The sequence below is a fragment of the Pan paniscus genome, chromosome 6 (assembly GCF_029289425.2).
Source record: "Pan paniscus chromosome 6, NHGRI_mPanPan1-v2.0_pri, whole genome shotgun sequence".
NCBI lineage: Eukaryota > Metazoa > Chordata > Mammalia > Primates > Hominidae > Pan > Pan paniscus.
The window spans coordinates 25446291-25464333 of NC_073255.2; the positions used below are offsets into that span (position 1 = coordinate 25446291).

The 18043-nt window shown below is 40.0% G+C and overlaps 1 pseudogene; it reads left to right on the forward strand.

The window, feature by feature from the left end:
- The first annotated feature begins 489 nt into the window (after nucleotides 1-489).
- LOC100983025 (ras-related protein Ral-A-like) lies at nucleotides 490-2225 on the forward strand (annotated as a pseudogene).
- The last annotated feature ends 15818 nt before the right edge of the window (nucleotides 2226-18043 follow it).

Below are 18043 nucleotides of genomic sequence, written 5' to 3' on the forward strand. Positions count from 1 at the left end.
GTTTGTGGAAGATTATTCCCAGTTTTCTTATGGTTTTGATAAAATTTAAATATAACACTTTAAATCATGTACAACTATAGTACAACTCCGATGAAAAGCAATATGGAGAGTTCTCAAAGAACCAAAAATAGAAGTACCATTCAATCCAGAATCCCACCACTGCATATCCATACAAAAGAAATAAAAAATCATTTCTCCAAAAAGATACCTGCACTCATATGTTTATCACAGCACTACTATTCATAATAGCAAAGATGTGGAATCAACCTAAGTGTCCATCAAAGAATGACTGGATTAAAAAAAAGTGATATATATACACACACACACACATATATATACATACACATCATGAAATACCACTCAGCCATAAAATATGTCTTTTGCAACAACATGGATGGAACTGGAGGCCATTATTCTAAGTGAAATAACTCAAACAAAAAGTCAAATACTACATGTTCTCACTTATAAGTGGGAGCTAAACAGCGAAACATGGACATAGACAGTGAAATAGACACAGGAAATTCAGAAGGGTAGGAGGATGGGACAGGGTTTAGGGATGAGAAATTACCTAATGGGTACAATGTACACTATTTGGGTGATGGTCACAGTGAAAGCTCAGACTTAACCACTACGCAATATGTCCATGTAACCAAACTGCACTTGTATCCCCTAAAATCTATTTAAATAAACAAATCACATATAATTAATATTATTAGTAAAAATAATCAACACAAATATTCTACTCATGGGAAAATTTTTTATAGTTTAAAACTGTCAAAACCTATATTTCGTCAATATAGTAGATACCGTGGAGGACGGTGGATCTCCCCAGGGCGGAGCCCCAGAATCATCGTCCTCCTCCAGCCGCCCAAACTCCTCTGCCACTCGTCAGAGTCCTCCTTCAGCCGTTCCCAGCCCGGGGCCTCCCAGGTGATGAGGGCCAAGTACCCTCCGGCAGGAGCCACACAGCAGTGACTTCCAGACCCTCTGGGGCAGCGGACTGGCTCGCACTGCATATTCTTCCTAATCCTTTGGTGAAAACTGCGACACAAGAAGGCCGCAAATAAGCCCAAGGGTCAGAACTCTATGGCCTTACACAAAATCATCATGGTGGACAGTGGTGGTGTGGGCAAGTCCGCTCTGACTCTATGTGTCCGGAGTTGGTTCCTTCCGGTGGGTTCCTGGTATCTCTGACTTCAAGAATGAAGCTGCCAACCTTCTTGGTGAGTGTTACAGCTCTTAAAGGTGGCACAAACCTGAAGAATGAGCAGCAGCAAGATTTATTGTGAAGAGCAAAAGAACAAAACTTCCACAGCATGGAAGACAACCCAATTGGCTTGCCGCTGCTGGTTAGGGTGGCCAGCTTTTATTCCCTTATTTGTCCCCTCCCATGTCCTGCTGATTGCTCCATTTTACAGAAGGCTGATTGGTCCATTTTACAGAGTGCTGATTGGTCCACTTTACAGCACACTGATTGGCACATTTTACAAAACTCTATCTAGCTACAGATGGCTGATTGGTGCATTTTACAAACCTCTAGCTAGCTACAGTGCTGATTGGTGCATTTTTACAGAGCACTGATTGGTGCATTTTACAAACCTCTTGTAAGACACAAAAGTTCTCCAAATCCTCACTTGACCCAGGAAGTCTAGCTGGCTTCATCTCTCACATACAGTTCATGTACGATGAGTTTGTGGAGGAATATGAGCCTACCAAAGCAGACAGCTATCAGAAGAAGGAGCTCAGGATGGGGAGGAAGTACAGATCTATATCATAGATACAGCTGGGCAGGAGGACTACACTGCAATTAAAGACAACTACTTCCACTGTGTCTTCTCTATTACAGAAATGGAATCCTTTGCAGCTACAGTTGACTTCAAGGAGCAGATTTAAGAGTAAAAGAAGATGAGAATATTCCACTTCTACTGGTTGATAACAAATCAGATTTAGAAGATAAAAGGCAGGTTTCTATAGAAGAGGCAAAAAACAGAGCTGACTAGTGGAATGTTATCTATGTGGAAACATCTCCTAAAACATGAGCTAATGTTCACAAGGTATTTTTTGACTTAATGAGAGAAATTCGAGTGAGAAAGATGGAAGGTGACAAAGAGTGGAAAAAGAAGAGGAAAAGTTTAGCCAAGACAATCAGAGAAAGATACTGCATTTTACAATCAAATCCCAAACTCCTTTCTTATCTCGACTATACTAATAAATATAATTTATAAGCATTGCCACTGAAGGCTCAATTGACTGAAATTACTGTAACATTTTGGAAATTGTTGTATATCACTGAAAGCATGAATTGCAACTGCAATGAAATTCAAATTTACTTAAAAAAGAAATTAATATGGCTTCACCAAGGAGCAAAGTTCAACTTATTTAGTAGTTGCCAACAATTATCATGGTCCTGAATGTAGCATGGGAGCTTGTGTTTCTGAGGCAGTCTTTCTTGAAATATTAAAGAAGTGAGATGGGGGTGAGGAGAGGGAGGAAAGAGGACTTCCTCTGGTGTTTTATTATAAAGCTTACATTTTATATCATATTAAAATATCTTGGTCTTCTACTGCCTTGAAAAATGACAATTGTGAACATGATAGTTAAACTGTACCACTTTTTAAAACCATTGTTATGCAAAATTTAGAAGAAAAAGTTATTGGCATGGTTGTTGTATATAGTTAAACTGAGAGTAATTCATCTGCGAATCTGCTTTAATTACCTGGTGATTAAAGTGGTGTAAACTTGTACATGGAAATTTTTGAATATGCCTTAATTTAGAAACAGAAAAATACCCGGTTATATCATTCTGGGTGTGTTCTTCCTGACACCAGGGGTCCACTGCCTCATGTGTCCTGGTGAGAAAATATATGCCCAGCATGGAGTACAGCTTTGGTATAGGAGATTCTTGAGAAGTAACTGCCTGCTAGGAGCCTGTCCAAATTTAAAATGTGTGCCATACTCTCGTTCTTGAAAATAAGATTCCAGAGCTCTTTGATCACTTTTAATAAACTTCAAGTTCATTTAAAATGAAGGGCCAGCATATACTTGTAAGATAATTTTCAGCTGCAAGGATTCAGCACCAGTTATGTTTGAATGAACCCTCTTTTTCTTTAAGATGCTGGTCCCTGGAAATCACTTTCTGCCAGTGGTGAGCATGTAAGTGTTAAGTTTTTGATCTCCTGGGAGCAGGGCACAGGAAGAAAATGTCAATAATGCTAATGCATTTTGCACTGTTGAATGAAGAACACTGTAGCTACATTTTCAAGAGTTAACATCAAGCAGTCAAACCTGGGTACTGTGCAGAAAACATGTTTGGCACACACTGACCAAACATCAGGCTGTGTCACCACTGTGTGGTGTTCCTGCTAGAAGAATTCTAGCACGTTATTTAGGGACATAATTTCAGTGGGAAATATGCCGCTGTCCGATATTTTTTTCCTCTTTGCAGTGGAACTAGAACAGTTGATTCAACAGAGTATTCTTTTTCCTTTTGCTCAGTCCTGATTTAAACAGGTCAAAGATGTGTTCAGGAATTCCAGGAAACAGGTGTGTATGTAAAGTTAAAAATAGACTTTCTAGGAACTCACTCCTTAGATATTACATCCAGTTTCTCTGTTAAATATTTGTCCTTAAAGGGTTTGAGAGGTACATCTTTCATTTTGTATTTCTCATAGGCTATGTCACGTGCAGAATTCAAGTTACCAGTGTAACACTGGCCAGCAGGCCCAGCAATCTCCATGTGTACTCATTACAGTCTTGTATAACCAGAGGTCCTAACCACTAACATTGTGACTTTGCTTTAAGACCTTTCCTTTCCTGGGTACTGAGGTGCTATGAAACCAACTGACAAAGAAGCATCATGTGTCTTAGGCTGATGCCACTACCCGATTTGTTTAGTTGCAATTTGAGCCATTTAAAGACCAATAAACTTCTTTTTAAAATATATATATTTAAATTAAATAATATATATGTGATTTACACCCACAAGAGTAGAGCAAGTAATAAGTATACTTTATACAAACAGCCAAAAAAATAATAATTAAAACCGTACATTTTAGTCACTTCAAAATATTTACGGGCCAGGCACAGTGGCTCATGCCTAGAATCCCAGCACTTTGGGAGACTAAGGGCGGGTGGATCACCTGAGGTCGGGAGTTCAAGACCAGCCTGACCAACATGGCAAAACCCCATCTCTACTAAAAATACAAAATTAGCCGGGCGTGGTGGCACATGCCTGTAATCCCAGCTACTCAGGAGGCTGAGGCAGGAGAATTGCTTGAACCAGGGAGGCAGAGGCTGCAGTGAGCTGAGATTGAGTCATTGCACTCCAGTCTGCACAACAAAGAGTGAAACTCCATCTCAAAAACATATATATATACATATATAGAGATAGATATAGATATAGATATGTATGTGTGTATCTAGATAGATAGATAGATAGATAGATAGATAGATAGATAGATAGATAACATAGCTTTTATTGTTCCAGGCACTGTTTTGAGAACTTTTATAAAAAAGTAACTGATTTACTCTCATAAAATATTTTGTGAGTTAGATGCTAATGCTAATATGATCCTTTTTCACAGATGAAAAGGAAACAGAGAAGTTAAGTAACTTGCCCCAAGTGACACGGTAAGCAGTGACAAAGCCAGAGTTAGAACTTATCAATCTCGTTCTAGAGTCTGTTTGATGCTCTGCCTTCTTTCTAATAATCCTTTATTATTGATTAGAAAATTACAAATTTACATCTTCTTATCAGAATTTAGATCTGCAGAGTTTAGCACAATCAAGTTAAACGTGTTAGAATGAGATCATGTTTTTTGCAGGGATGTGGGTGGAGCTGGAGGCCATTACCCTTAGCAAACTAACACAGGAGCAGGAAACCAAACACCACAGGTTCTCACTTTTAGGTGGGAGCTGAATGATGAGAACACATGGACACAGGGAGGGGAACAACACACACTGGGGCCTATGGGAGGATAGAGGGTGGAAGGAGAGCGAGAATCAGGAAAAATAACTATTGGGTGCTAGGCTTAGTACCTGGGTGATGAAATAATCCATACAACAAACCCCCATGACACAGTTTACCTATGTAACAAACCTGCACATGTACCCCTGAACTCAAAAGTTTAAAAAAGAGAAATAATAGCCACAAAAGAAAACTCACAATGGCAAAAGCTCAGTCAGCACAGTTGGATATGAACTATGATTTAATAATTGCCAGAATTTCCAGTAATTTCCACGAGAAAAGTTGATGGCAGTGAAAACAACTTCTGAAAACTAAAAATTAAAAATTTTTAAAAATTAAGGGACAAAAAGATGCCATGCAAAATAGTTATTAAAGAGTGAAACAGGTTTCATGCAGTTTGCTTTTAGATACCAGCCAAGATGGACTCAGTAATTGTACGGTAACAGATAGCAACCACACTTTAGTCTTTCTGTGATTTGAAGTGAAAAGCTCATTGATTTTTATTGAAAGTCTCAACAGAAGGCAATGCGACAGACATGTAGCATGAATGTCATTGTTTGTGATGTCAAGCATCTCATATTTCACTGGCCACAGCAAGTCACATGACCAGGTCTCCCTTTAGGCAAGTTGTGCCATGCCCTGAATACTCAGAAATAGGAGAGCCACTTATTAGCAAGCAGTTAGTTCAATCAAAATTCGTCAATCAGCATGTGGTTCCCAGATAAATATACAAAATTAGCGCTTCGATTACAAGGAAGACAGAGCAGCAGGAAACGTCTGTAGGGCAGCCAACCAACATTTTCTGCCACCATAAATGTTGGCAATAATAAACTTCATGACAAAGCCAGCATTCATTAAGAGCTCAGAAAATGCCAGGCACTGTGCTTCTTATATGTTTTCTTATTTAATTCCCAAGTCCTACAAGGGAAGCACATTATTGCCTATGTTACAGAAAGGAAAACTGAAGAACGAAGAGTAAAATACTTTTGCAGATCTGGTAAATGTTGAAGCTAAGACAAGAACCTAAGCAGTCCGATTAATATCCCCTCTTAGAACTACTCCCTCATTGTGCTTCCCTTCTGAATTGCACGATTCAGAGCATAAAGCACTTTATCTCTGGATATTGCAGGCTTTGCAAGAGTATTCATCTGTGGATCTTGAGTGCAAAATAAAATTTGACCCTGGTGGTTTAGCTATAACTGGAAAGGACAACTTCCATGACATTTTCTCATAAAGCCCGTTGCCAACATCATCGAGAACAGCATGTGCTCTTCCAGATTACAGTGATAAGAAGGTTGATGTTGCTGAGAGCCGCAAGTCCTGATGAAGCAGCACTTCTCTAGGAGAGGGACGTTTCCGCTGGCCTCCGCTGAATCCTGTGCATTGGCTTCGTAGGGAGGAACTGGCTGAAACTGCTGGAAAACCACATCCATGGGATTCATGCTGTTGGAAATGCTGTCAACAGGAAATGGTCAACAAATTGCCCTAAACCCGTGGAGCTTGCAGAGGGGCACTGCTGCCATTCTGTCTGGACATAGCCATGCTGTCTACTCACTTGAAGACTATAAGACCCCTTCCATTCTAAGGCAGGAGTAATTGAAGAAAAAGGGAATCTCTACCTAAATAAGTTGTATTCAAATTATTCATCTACACCTGGGAATTTACGCCAATAATACCAAAATAAAATATAGCTAGTACAACGTCTGGTGTCTGCTGAGCTGTAAATCTCTTCAACAGGTGCTTGTTGTTATGGGCTGGGAGACACTGATGATAATGCCCTTGAACCATCAACCCCTCCAACATACACACACACACACACACACACACACACACACACACACACACACACACACCCCTTGTCTTCCTTATCTTGCCCTGGGTTTTTTTCAAATCAATTGGATCTCTTTCAACACGCTACACCCCCCTTGGATGCTTTCTTTCATCCTTGGGGTACACAAGGGCTCTGTGAGGAGGCCCTTGGGGCTTTTAGTCCAGGCTCTTCATCATTCCGTGGCTGGTCTGCTATTCCAACCCCATGATAACCAAGGGATTCTAACAGGCTTCTAGTCTCCCCTGGCTATGCAACAGGTAGGATACTCTAGGATATACACATCCATTCCTTTCTGTTTGGGAAGTGGGGAGGACAGAGAGGACTGGGCAGGATTTGGGTTTCTCCCACTAACTCTTACATCATCATATGTTGTGTTGATTTGGGCATAATCTCCACGCCTTGCTACCTTCAAGATTTCGTATTCTGACATTCAAACCCAAGCATTTGAACTTTAAAACACGTTATCTGTCTTAAGCACTTGGCTTTTAAGACTTCTGCCTTTGCTACAAGTTTTAAAACCCATCCATCAATCCAACTAACGTCCCCTTTCTAAGCAGTACCTGCTCTCCCCTTGAGAGCAATGTACAAAGAAAATTATACAGTGGGGGAAATGTAATGGGTTCAAAGCTGCCCAGTGGAGGAGCAGGAAGGAGGTGTTGAGAACTCTGAATAATGGTTCTCAACATATTTTTTCTTAGATCTACTTTCTGGAATGCTGTTTCCTCCTATTTTGAGATTATGCTAATTTATGTTGCATTTAGTATATGCCAGCAACTTCCATGACTTTAACCTTCAGTCCTCACAGAAACATTATGAGTTGAAGCTTTTATCTTCTTTCACTGATAAGAAAAGGGAGTCTTAGAGACATTCATTAACTTGACGAAGTTCACGAAGGTAGTAGGTAGTGGAACCAGGCACTGTGTTAGTCCGTGAATGCACGTAGATTAACGATACAAAGATGACTGCATCAACTGGTGTAGGCATCAAACATGTAAATGAATCTTGGCAGCACATTTGGCTGGGACTATTATTGAGGTTTACACACATAGGATGGCCATTTAACTAAGGGTTATGGAAGACTTCCTACAGAGATTCACACCTGAGTTGATTCATGAAGAATAAGCAGAAAAGTTAGACAAGTGAAAAAAAAAAAAAAAGAGGAAGGGAAAGAAAGGGTATTTCAGGGCCTAGGAATAACATGAACAAAAGCACAAGGGCAAGCTGAAATAGAATGTTTTGCTCCCTGTTTTAGGCTATTTTTCCAGTTACCTACAATTGACCCAAAATTTCATACCTTATAACAATAGTTATTGTGCTCATAAACCTGCAATTTAGCAGGACCTGGTGGGAATAATTCATCTATGCCCTGTCTGACATCATCTGGGATAGCTCAAAGGCTGGGACTGAATCAACCGAAGGCTCATTTACATGTAAGTTGACATTGGCAGCAGGCTGAGACCCAAGCTGGGTCTGTGGGCTGATAATCCTACACAGTCCTGGATGGCTGATGTGGCTGGGCTTTCTCACAGCATGTTGGCTGGGTTGCAAACATGAGCATCCCGAGAGATATAAACCATGTGGAAGCCATAACACATTTTAAAATTTATTTTATTTTTATTGATACATAAGATTTGTACATATTTATGGGGTGCATGCAATATTTTGTTACACAAATAAAATGTGTAATGATTAAGTCAGGGTATTTAGGATATCCATCCCACGAGCATTTAGCATTTCTATGCACTGAGAACATTTGAGGTCCTCACTTCTAACTATTTTGAAATGTACAATACATTCATAACACATTTTTGACTTAGCCTTGTAAGTTAGGTAGTATCACTTCCACCATATTCAATTTGTTGAAACAGCCACAAAATGCACCCAATTTCAAGGATAAGAGAAAAGACTTCAATCCCGAGAGGGCATAGCAGTGTTTTGGAAAAGCATGTAGACCTGGAAATATGGCTGTGGTCATTTTTCAAATATACAATATAGTATAACTCTAAACATAAAAGAACAATATAAAATGCAAATAGAGCGACTTTCCATAGCTACTGTGTCTTTCTTGATCTAATCACACTATTAGCTGCATGGGATCATTGATTGACTCATTGCTTACTAAGAGGGGGTTACTAGCTAAAAGCCAAGAAAAGGATTTAAGTCATATGCCAGGCATCAGCATGAATTATCCATACAGTAGGCTAAGCACAGGAAATCCTGTCATCACTGCACAAAATGCTTGTTGTGTTTTCTTGGCCACATGGCAAATAACCATTAATAAACTTTCTGTAACAAAGACTAATCTAGAAATTGTGTCAGAAGGCCTTGAATGTATTCTTGCAATTGAAAGACCATTTCAAGCTATTTGTCCCAGCCACCGCAGGGACTTCTTTTACTAAAGGCAGCGTTAATAAATCTTGACCAAAACTTTCTAATGATTTTGCAGAGCCGTTTCAGTAAAGGTCCTTATTATCTGTGGAAATATCTTCAAAATGACTTGAATCTTTTACCTCATTTCCAGGTCCAACAATCATAGCTCCATGCCATTTAATTGTAACAGATTGTAAAATGCTACACTTTACAAGGCCCAAAATGCAAATGGCTCCATACTGCAGGTCATGTCAATGAACTGTAAAGTTGCTACACCTTGGCAACTTGGAGGGACACTAAAATGATTAGAACCATCTCTTCTACAGTCATTAAATCTAAATCCTCAGCTTCTTAGTCACCGCCTCTCCCCTCTGTGGGCTCATCAGAGACCCAACAGAGAAGCAATTGATTCTTCTCTGTCTCCCACAGTGATGAGAATAGACATGATGGAGAGCATATGAGGACATAAGCCCTTTTACCACAGAATTTACATTCTAGAAGGAGTGACAGATGTTACACAATTACATAAGTATGAAATATAAATGAAAAGGGATAAATGCTGTGATGCAGAAGCTCCTGGTTCTATGAGAGTGTATTGTAAAGAAACTGATGCACACAGAGAGACAAGTAAGGGGAGAAAAGGTGGAGGAAGAGGGGATGGAGACAGAGAACAACTCAGGTGAGAGCCTGAAGCAGGACGCACGTGATGAGTTCAGGGAACTGAAAGAAGAAAATGGCATAGCACCAGGATGCTTGGACCTGTGGCCCTAGATGACCTGGGGGGCCCTTGTCCTGAGAACAATGAAGGGCCATTCACAAGGTTTAAGTCTCCAGATATTTTAATTCCTTCCATTCAGGAGCGTGTCTTCGTCAACTAGAGATAGCCACGTCAGGGTAGCCCAGTCATTTTTTTGTGTTCACCTTACTGGTCTTCTGCTATAGTTTGTTACCTGGACACTGTAGCAGCTGTCCACTTTCTGTAGTGTATGTGTTCTCCCTAATACGACTCTTCCTTTCTCCTGGATCTATACACCGCTGACACTTCATCTTCCTAAAGTGCAATTTTCATCACGTCACTCTCCTCAGAAACTTTCAGAGGCAAATTCAGGATGGAAGGTAAATTCAAGCACTCCTCTGTTTTTTCTGTTCCTATACCATCTGTCACCCTCACTAGCAGCTCTACTCTTCCCAGAATGAATCTTCTACTTCACCCAAATTGAGTATTTTTTCCCACCATCACACAAATGCTCATGGCATGCCTCCTTCTTGAAATGATCTTGCTTTCTTCCTACCCTACTCTTACTCATCCATCAGAACAGCACCCGAGTCCCACATCTCTAGAAGCTTCCACAGCCAGTGCAGTTTACATTTATTTCTCTCTCTGGATCTGAGAGCTCTTGTTACCTCTGTTCTTCATATTTGTAAGTGGTCATAAATGAATGCACACTCTTGTGATATTCTGTAACTGTTTAGATAGGTTTATCGTGCTTCCATCAAGGACACAAGTTTTTTGTTATCAGAAGCCACATGTTCTATATTACTCATAGCTCTTAGATGAAGGGTAAACTTCAGGGAAGAGGACAGGAGTCATTCAAGGATCTACACATAAACACTGTAGAATGAGCCATTCTATTTCATGAGCAACAGTGACATCTGGTGGCTGACAGGTTGCATAGCTTCTTCTGACTTTAATAATTGGACAAGGCATTTAGAAAGAGAATATTACAGAATATTTAATGAACCCAAGTTATTCCCACCAACTACACTGCTTATGAAGGTATTTCAAATATGGATTTATGTGTTCTGGCTGCCCGAATGCTTCCCCCATCCTCCTGTGGTCCAACGACTCACAAACTACTGGTAAGAGGTCCCCGCGTGTGCTCCTTGCAAACCGCAACTTCCCTTTCCCGTAGGAAGATCACCAGAAATTTTCATGGAGATTATGCGATTTTCAACTTTCTGCTTCCTGTGAAGATAGAGGTTTATGTGGATAAATATTTATTTTGGAAATAAAGTATGTAATTGAGTAGGAAACTTGAGATGATAAATATGATAACCAGAGTAGAAACGCACTTGAAAGCCAAATGAGAGAAAGTCAGTGTGGCGTAGAGGAAGTTTGTGGGCTTTGGCTTCTGAGGGACTTGGGATCGGATGCCAGGTCTTCCCATAAAGTCACGTGATCGTTATGACAGACTGACGTCTCTGGGGCGCCATCTTCGCATCCCGAACATTGAAGGCGACAAATATACAGCCTACCGGGCAGCTTTGGGGAGGATTCGATACAATCCTATATAGTAAGATTTCGGCCTGGAGTAGGTAGCCCATAAATAATAGCTATTCCTATGGTTTTACATTTTACTGGAAATAATTGTCCTCCTCTTTCCAATTTGATATTTTTTAAAACCAAAAACCTGTTTTTTTATCTGAAATTGTCAATAACTCATTCTGATCTTCATTTAAATTATCTCGTTGCTTCTGATTTCAGATGTTTATGCTGGAAAATAATGAGGTTGAGGAAAATATCTCAAATCTCTGAAAATGACATAGGAATTCTAATCTGCCATAGACCTCAAAATCTGAATAATAATGAAGGGTGTAGAAGAACTGGAGCAGACTATAATTATTGTTATATATAGCAGTTGAAAAAGTAACCCTTTTAACTCAAGGAACCTGGCTTTGTGGAGGGAGAAAACAGGCCTAGGAATAAATATGTAAACAAATTATCGCAAGATAATATTGTGAAGTCCTGATTTGTGTGGCCCCCCTGTGGGCAGTATGGGAATCCACAATCACCCTTATAAAATGTTTCCTTAGAAAACGTCATCTTGGCCTTCTAAGCTTTACCTGAACCTAAGGTAAAGGAAGAGCTTGTTTCAAAAGTTTACTTTTTTGCTTATTATTTGGAATGTAGCAAACATTTTTCTTATATTAAGTATTATTATATACAATGGTTTATTTCACAGCCAATCCCACAGATTAATACCAAAGACAGGCTTCAATTACATAACTCCACAAATAGGACCGGTATAGGTAGCAAAAATGGACAATGATGTTACTTCGGGAATACAGAATAATAGAATTCCTGGGCTAGAAGAAATTTGAGATCTGCATTCTAAATTCTAAGTGAGTAGATAAAAAACACACCTTCTCCCAGTTTCAGCTCTGATGTGGGAGCAAATAATCCTCTCCCCACTTAAGACAAATTCAACCTTCTTCCTCTCCTTCTCAGTATTGCAACAGAAACCACAGGAGGGTGGGGGGAAGATGGACAGGAAACCTGCCTCTAATTCTCACTCTTCCATTGTCGGTGGAGGGGGGGCCATGAGGAGTGTTAGTCATCCCAAAATCTCAAGGGCGAAAACAACCCAGATCTATTTCATGCTCACATTAATGACCATTGAAGTTTGGCTGCATCTCTATTCTAATACTACTTCCTTCTGGGATTCAGGCTGAAGAAGTAGCTACTAATAAGGACATGCTATTCTGATGGCAGAGGGAAAAAAATTAATTGACAGATGAGATGACTCTTGAAGTTTCTGCTTAGAAATGACACAGGCCTCTTCCACTCACATTCATCAGTCAAAGCAAGTTACGAGGCTAAGCCGAGGTCAATGGGAGAGAAAGTATACTCCTCACAATGGAAGGAGCTCCAGAGAGGGTATAGTAAGGAGGGGCAACAAATAATTTGGACAAATAATCAAATATGCCACATTTATCGAATATAAGCAGACTGCTTAAGATTACTTAGTCCTCAAACTCAACCAAAAATCAGATATAATAACCCTTTCCAGCCTAGTCTCAGGTTTGCTGTAAAGTCAAGCCTATGATTATGTCAAAGATGACCACTTTCAGAGATTCTGTCCAATAGGTATCATGTGGAACCCTGGTGTCTGTATTGTTTAAATGCTCCAGGATTGAGAGGCATTCTGGTTAAGTTCTGATCAATGGTTTCCAAACCTAGCCACTCAGAACCAAGAAAGCTCTTAGAAAATGCACACTTCTTGGCCTTATCCCAAAGATTCTGATTCAGTAGGGCTTGGTTAGAGTTCCAGATTCTGTATTTTAAAAAAGATCCTCAGGAGATTCTGATGTAAAACTAGATAGGGAATCCCTATGCTACAGGGTTCTTTTTAGCAACAAAATTCTGTAACTTATAGTCAGTAACTTCCCCCCTCCCCCGCCCTTTTTGTTGTTTTTGGAGGGAGGAAGGGTGTTCTTTGGTGAGCAAGTCTATGCAAACTTAACCACAAAGTCCACCAAGCTGAGAGGCCAAAGAAAGAGGCTGACATATCTGGTTTCTCAGAAAGAAACATTTAATGGGGGCTTATGAACAGAGGCCATGTCACAGGCAGCTGAGAGACAAGATGCTGGATTCCCACCCATACTGTTAGCACTGAGACTCAGGGCTTATATAGCATAGCAAAAGAATGTGTACGACAATCAAAGTCAATCTCAATTGGCAAGAAACAGAAGGGCAAGAATTTGGTTAAGGACAGAATTTATGGTAAGTATGTCTTTAGGATAATATCAAGGTTGTTTTGACCTAAAGGCATGATTTACAGTAAGTACAGGAAAATAGAAATCTTTAGGCATTCCCAGAAGTCAACATGGTGGATTAGCAGCCAAGATGGAGTCCCTTTAGCCTCCACAGAGGGATTTTTGTTGCTTTGCTTGTACTTTATATTTGAAACTTTACTATTTGTACCCCAATCTAATACAAATTTAGATGGCTGGTTTTACCAGGGAAAAGGAGTAGGTACTGACCTGCTCATAAGGAAGCCAAGGACAATTTTCTCCACGAGAGAAAGAGTTAGGTGACAGAAAAGTAAAGAGCAAAGGTGCTTCAAGTGACTATATAGCACTAACTGCAGACAATAATGATGACGGTGGTGATGATGAAGGCTCCCATTTATTCTGTGATCAAAGAGATATTTAACACGAAATATCTCTTTGAATCTTCAGGACAGCCTAATTAAGTAGGAAATGTTGCATCCACCTTAATGATGAAAGATCTAGGTGCCACAAACGTTAAATTACACAGCCCAGAAATGATAAAGCAGGATTCATGCTTACATCTGCCTAACTTCAAAGCTCGGGATCTCAGCCACTACACTGTACAGACATCAGTGTCCCCTAAGCCTTCCAGGAAATTCCATCAGAAAGACCATAGGAAAAGAAAGAGGAAAAGCCAATGATAATAAAAGTGTCAAGGAAGCAATAAATTTCACTTTGTAACACCTCCCAAGTTGCAAAATGTCAGTGGACACCCCTCATTGCTGTGTCCCAGCCAGCTCTGCCCCACCAGTAGACCTCCCTTTCTGCTATTATCCCTGCAGAGGCAACACCCTAGATCAATGACCACAAATGTCACCACGCTTTATCACTTACCGTGTGCTTTCATAGCAGTCTCATTTACTATCCTCAAAAACACAAGTATTTCATACAGAAGCCAAGAATAATAAAGATTGAGCTGATTTATCTAAATTAGGGTTTCCTAACTTAGGCATTACTGTGCTGGATAATTCTTTGTTGTGGGCTCTGTACTGTGCAATGTGGTGTGTTTAGCAGCATCTGTGTATTCTACCCACTAGTGCACCTTCTCCTCAGCACCTGCCAATTGTAACAACCAAAAATATCTCCAGACTTTGCCAGCTATCCTCTGCTGGGGGACAGAGTAACCTCTAGCTAAGAACTGTGGACACAAAGTGATGCAGCAAACAAGTAGAAAATATGTTCTGACCCAGATCTTATGACTAACATGGTGTGTGATCCATTGCACCCCTGAGACTGCAATAGAACGTTGAATTTTAGAATTTTATGTCATAGAATTTTAGAATCATAGAATTTTTAAGGTCCCACTGACATCCAGGCAACTTCCTTATTTTGCTGATGAGCAAACCAAGGCTTAGAGATGTGAGATGACTATCACAATTCTATGGCTCAAAATATTTTAAAAATAATTTCAAGCAAACATTCCTAAGATTCTTGGCAAAAGTGATATTACTGATACACATCCACAGGGGGTACATCTTGTCCTGTGGCTGCACCAATTAGCCATCCCATCTGTCAAGAAAGTCTTCCTAAAACATATAGGTTAACTTCATTTATACCAACGCTAAAACAAGTCATGCCATACCTCTGCCGCCCTTCATGTTGGAGCCTTTCAGTCACCTATACATGTTTCTGTAGTTCTAGAAGCCAGACTTCCGAGAAGCATAAAATCCATCATAGGTGTTGGGGGAGGTAAAAGGAAAACCACCATTCTGATCAGATGAGGCCATTTGAAAAATGGGATAATGGCTGTACTCAAAGAGCCTTCCTTCTTAGCATTCCATTCTCTGACCCCTCCCTCCTCTTTTGTCTGTATCCTGATCACTTCTACCCTATAGCTGGGGCCTCTACGCAGATCCACTTTTCTCAGAGGCTCACTAGACAGCATTAGGTCTGCGTGGAAAATTATCCTTTTCATCGGGAACCAGTGAGATCTTAGCTAACCTCCTGCTTCCATGCCTGTAGGGGCAACTGTTGAGATACAGTTCTTCATTTATAAATTTTCTCAGGTCTCCACTCACGATATTTGAGTGCTTTGTGTTCCAAAGAAGAAAACCAATTATTACCTCTGTTTGGCCACACACAGAATTGCAGAACACGTAGACTTGGATGCCAGATGTTGACATAGAGTTCAATTTTTTCTTGCTCCAAATTAAAAATGCCTTTATAATACTTAGTCTATTAAGAATTTAAAGCTGCTAAAGAGTGCCTTTTAATTCCTAAAAAAAGTAATAGAATATTAACATCTCACATCAGAATAAAGCTAGTGTATAAGAAACCACCAACCCCCAACCCCAGCACACACACACATGCAACAAGTACATCTAATGTATGAATTCAAGCATTTATCCTGTTTTATAGCGACAGCACAGGAGCTTCCCCTTGTACTAATTAGGTTTTTATTTTCTGATGCTTTGCTATCTTAGGGCCTTGCTGACCTTAAAAAGTCTGTCCCTCCCAGGATTAGTTAATTCCTAGAGATAGAAAATAACTCATTTCCCAGGATATACCTTTTATACAGAAGCCAACAAATCCAGAGCCTGTATTCTCAACCACATCCTTTATCAGGCTTTCACACTATCCCCCTGATCTAATCACTGCAGGGCCAGGTACCAGGCAACTAGAGACATTATTCAAACTAGCTGATCCTTTATATATATATATTTTTTATTATACTTTAAGTTCTAGCGTACATGTGCACAACGTGCAGGTTTATTACATATGTATACATGTGCCATGTTGGTGTGCTGCACCCATTAACTCGTCATTTACATTAGGTCTATCTCCTAATGCTATCCCTCCCCCCTCCCCCACCCCACAACAGGCCCCGGTGTGTGATGTTTCCCTTCCTGTGTCCATGTGTTCTCACTGTTCAATTCTCACCTATGAGTGAGAACATGCAGTATTTGGTTTTTTGTCCTTGCGATAGTTTGCTGAGAATGATGGTTTCCAGCTTCATCCATGTCCCTACAAAGGACATGAATTCATCATTTTTTATGGCTGCATAGTATTCCATGGTGTGTATGTGCCACATTTTCTTAATCCAGCTTATCATTGTTGGACATTTGGGTTGGTTCCAAGTCTTTGCTATTGCGAGTAGTGCCGCAATGAACATACATGCGCATGTGTCTTTATAGCAGCATGATTTATATTCCTTTGGGTATACACCTAGTAATGGGATGGCTGGGTCAAATGGTATTTCTAGTTCTAGATCCCTGAGGAATCGCCACACTGTCTTCCACAATGGTTGAACTAGTTTACTGTCCCACCAACAGTGTAAAAGTGTTCCTATTTCTCCACATCCTCTCCAGCACCTGTTGTTTCCTCACTTTTTAATGATCGCCATTCTAACTGGGGTGAGATGGTATCTTATTGTGGTTTTGATTTGCATTTCTCTGATGGCCAGTGATGGTGAGCATTTTTTCATGTGTCTGTTGGCTGCATAAATGTCTTCTTTTGAGAAGTGTCTGTTCATATCCTTCATGGTACTGGTACCAAAACAGAGACATAGACCAATGGAACAGAACAGAGACCTCAGAAATAATACCACACATCTACAACCATCTGATCTTTGACAAACCTGACAAAAACAAGAAATGGGGAAAGGATTCCCTATTTAACAAATGGTGGTGGGAAAACTGGCTAGCCATATGTAGAAAGCTGAAACTGGATCCCTTCCTTACACCTTATACAAAAATTAATTCAAGATGGATTAAAGACTTAAATGTTAGACCTAAAACCATAAAAACCCTAGAAGAAAACCTAGGCAATACCATTCAGGACATAGGCATGGGCAAGGACTTCATGTCTAAAACACCAAAAGCAATGGCAACAAAAGCCAAAATTGACAAATGGGATCTAATTAAACTAAAGAGCTTCTGCACAGCAAAAGAAACTACCATCAGAGTGAACAGACAACCTACAGAATGGGAGAAAATTTTTGCAATCTACTCATCTGACAAAGGGCTAATATCCAGAATCTACAATGAACTCAAACAAATTTACAAGAAAAAAACAAACAACCCCATCAAAAAGTGGGCGAAGGATATGAACAGACACTTCTCAAAAGAAGACATTTATGCAGCCAACAGACACATGAAAAAATGCTCATCATCATTGGCCATCAGAGAAATGCAAATCAAAACCACAATGAGATACCATCTCACACCAGTTAGAATGGAGACCATTAAAAAGTCAGGAAACAACAGGTGCTGGAGAGGATGTGGAAAAATAGGAACACTTTTACACTTTTGGTGGGACTGTAAACTAGTTCAACCATTGTGGAAGTCAGTGTGGCCATTCCTCAGGGATCTAGAACTAGAAAT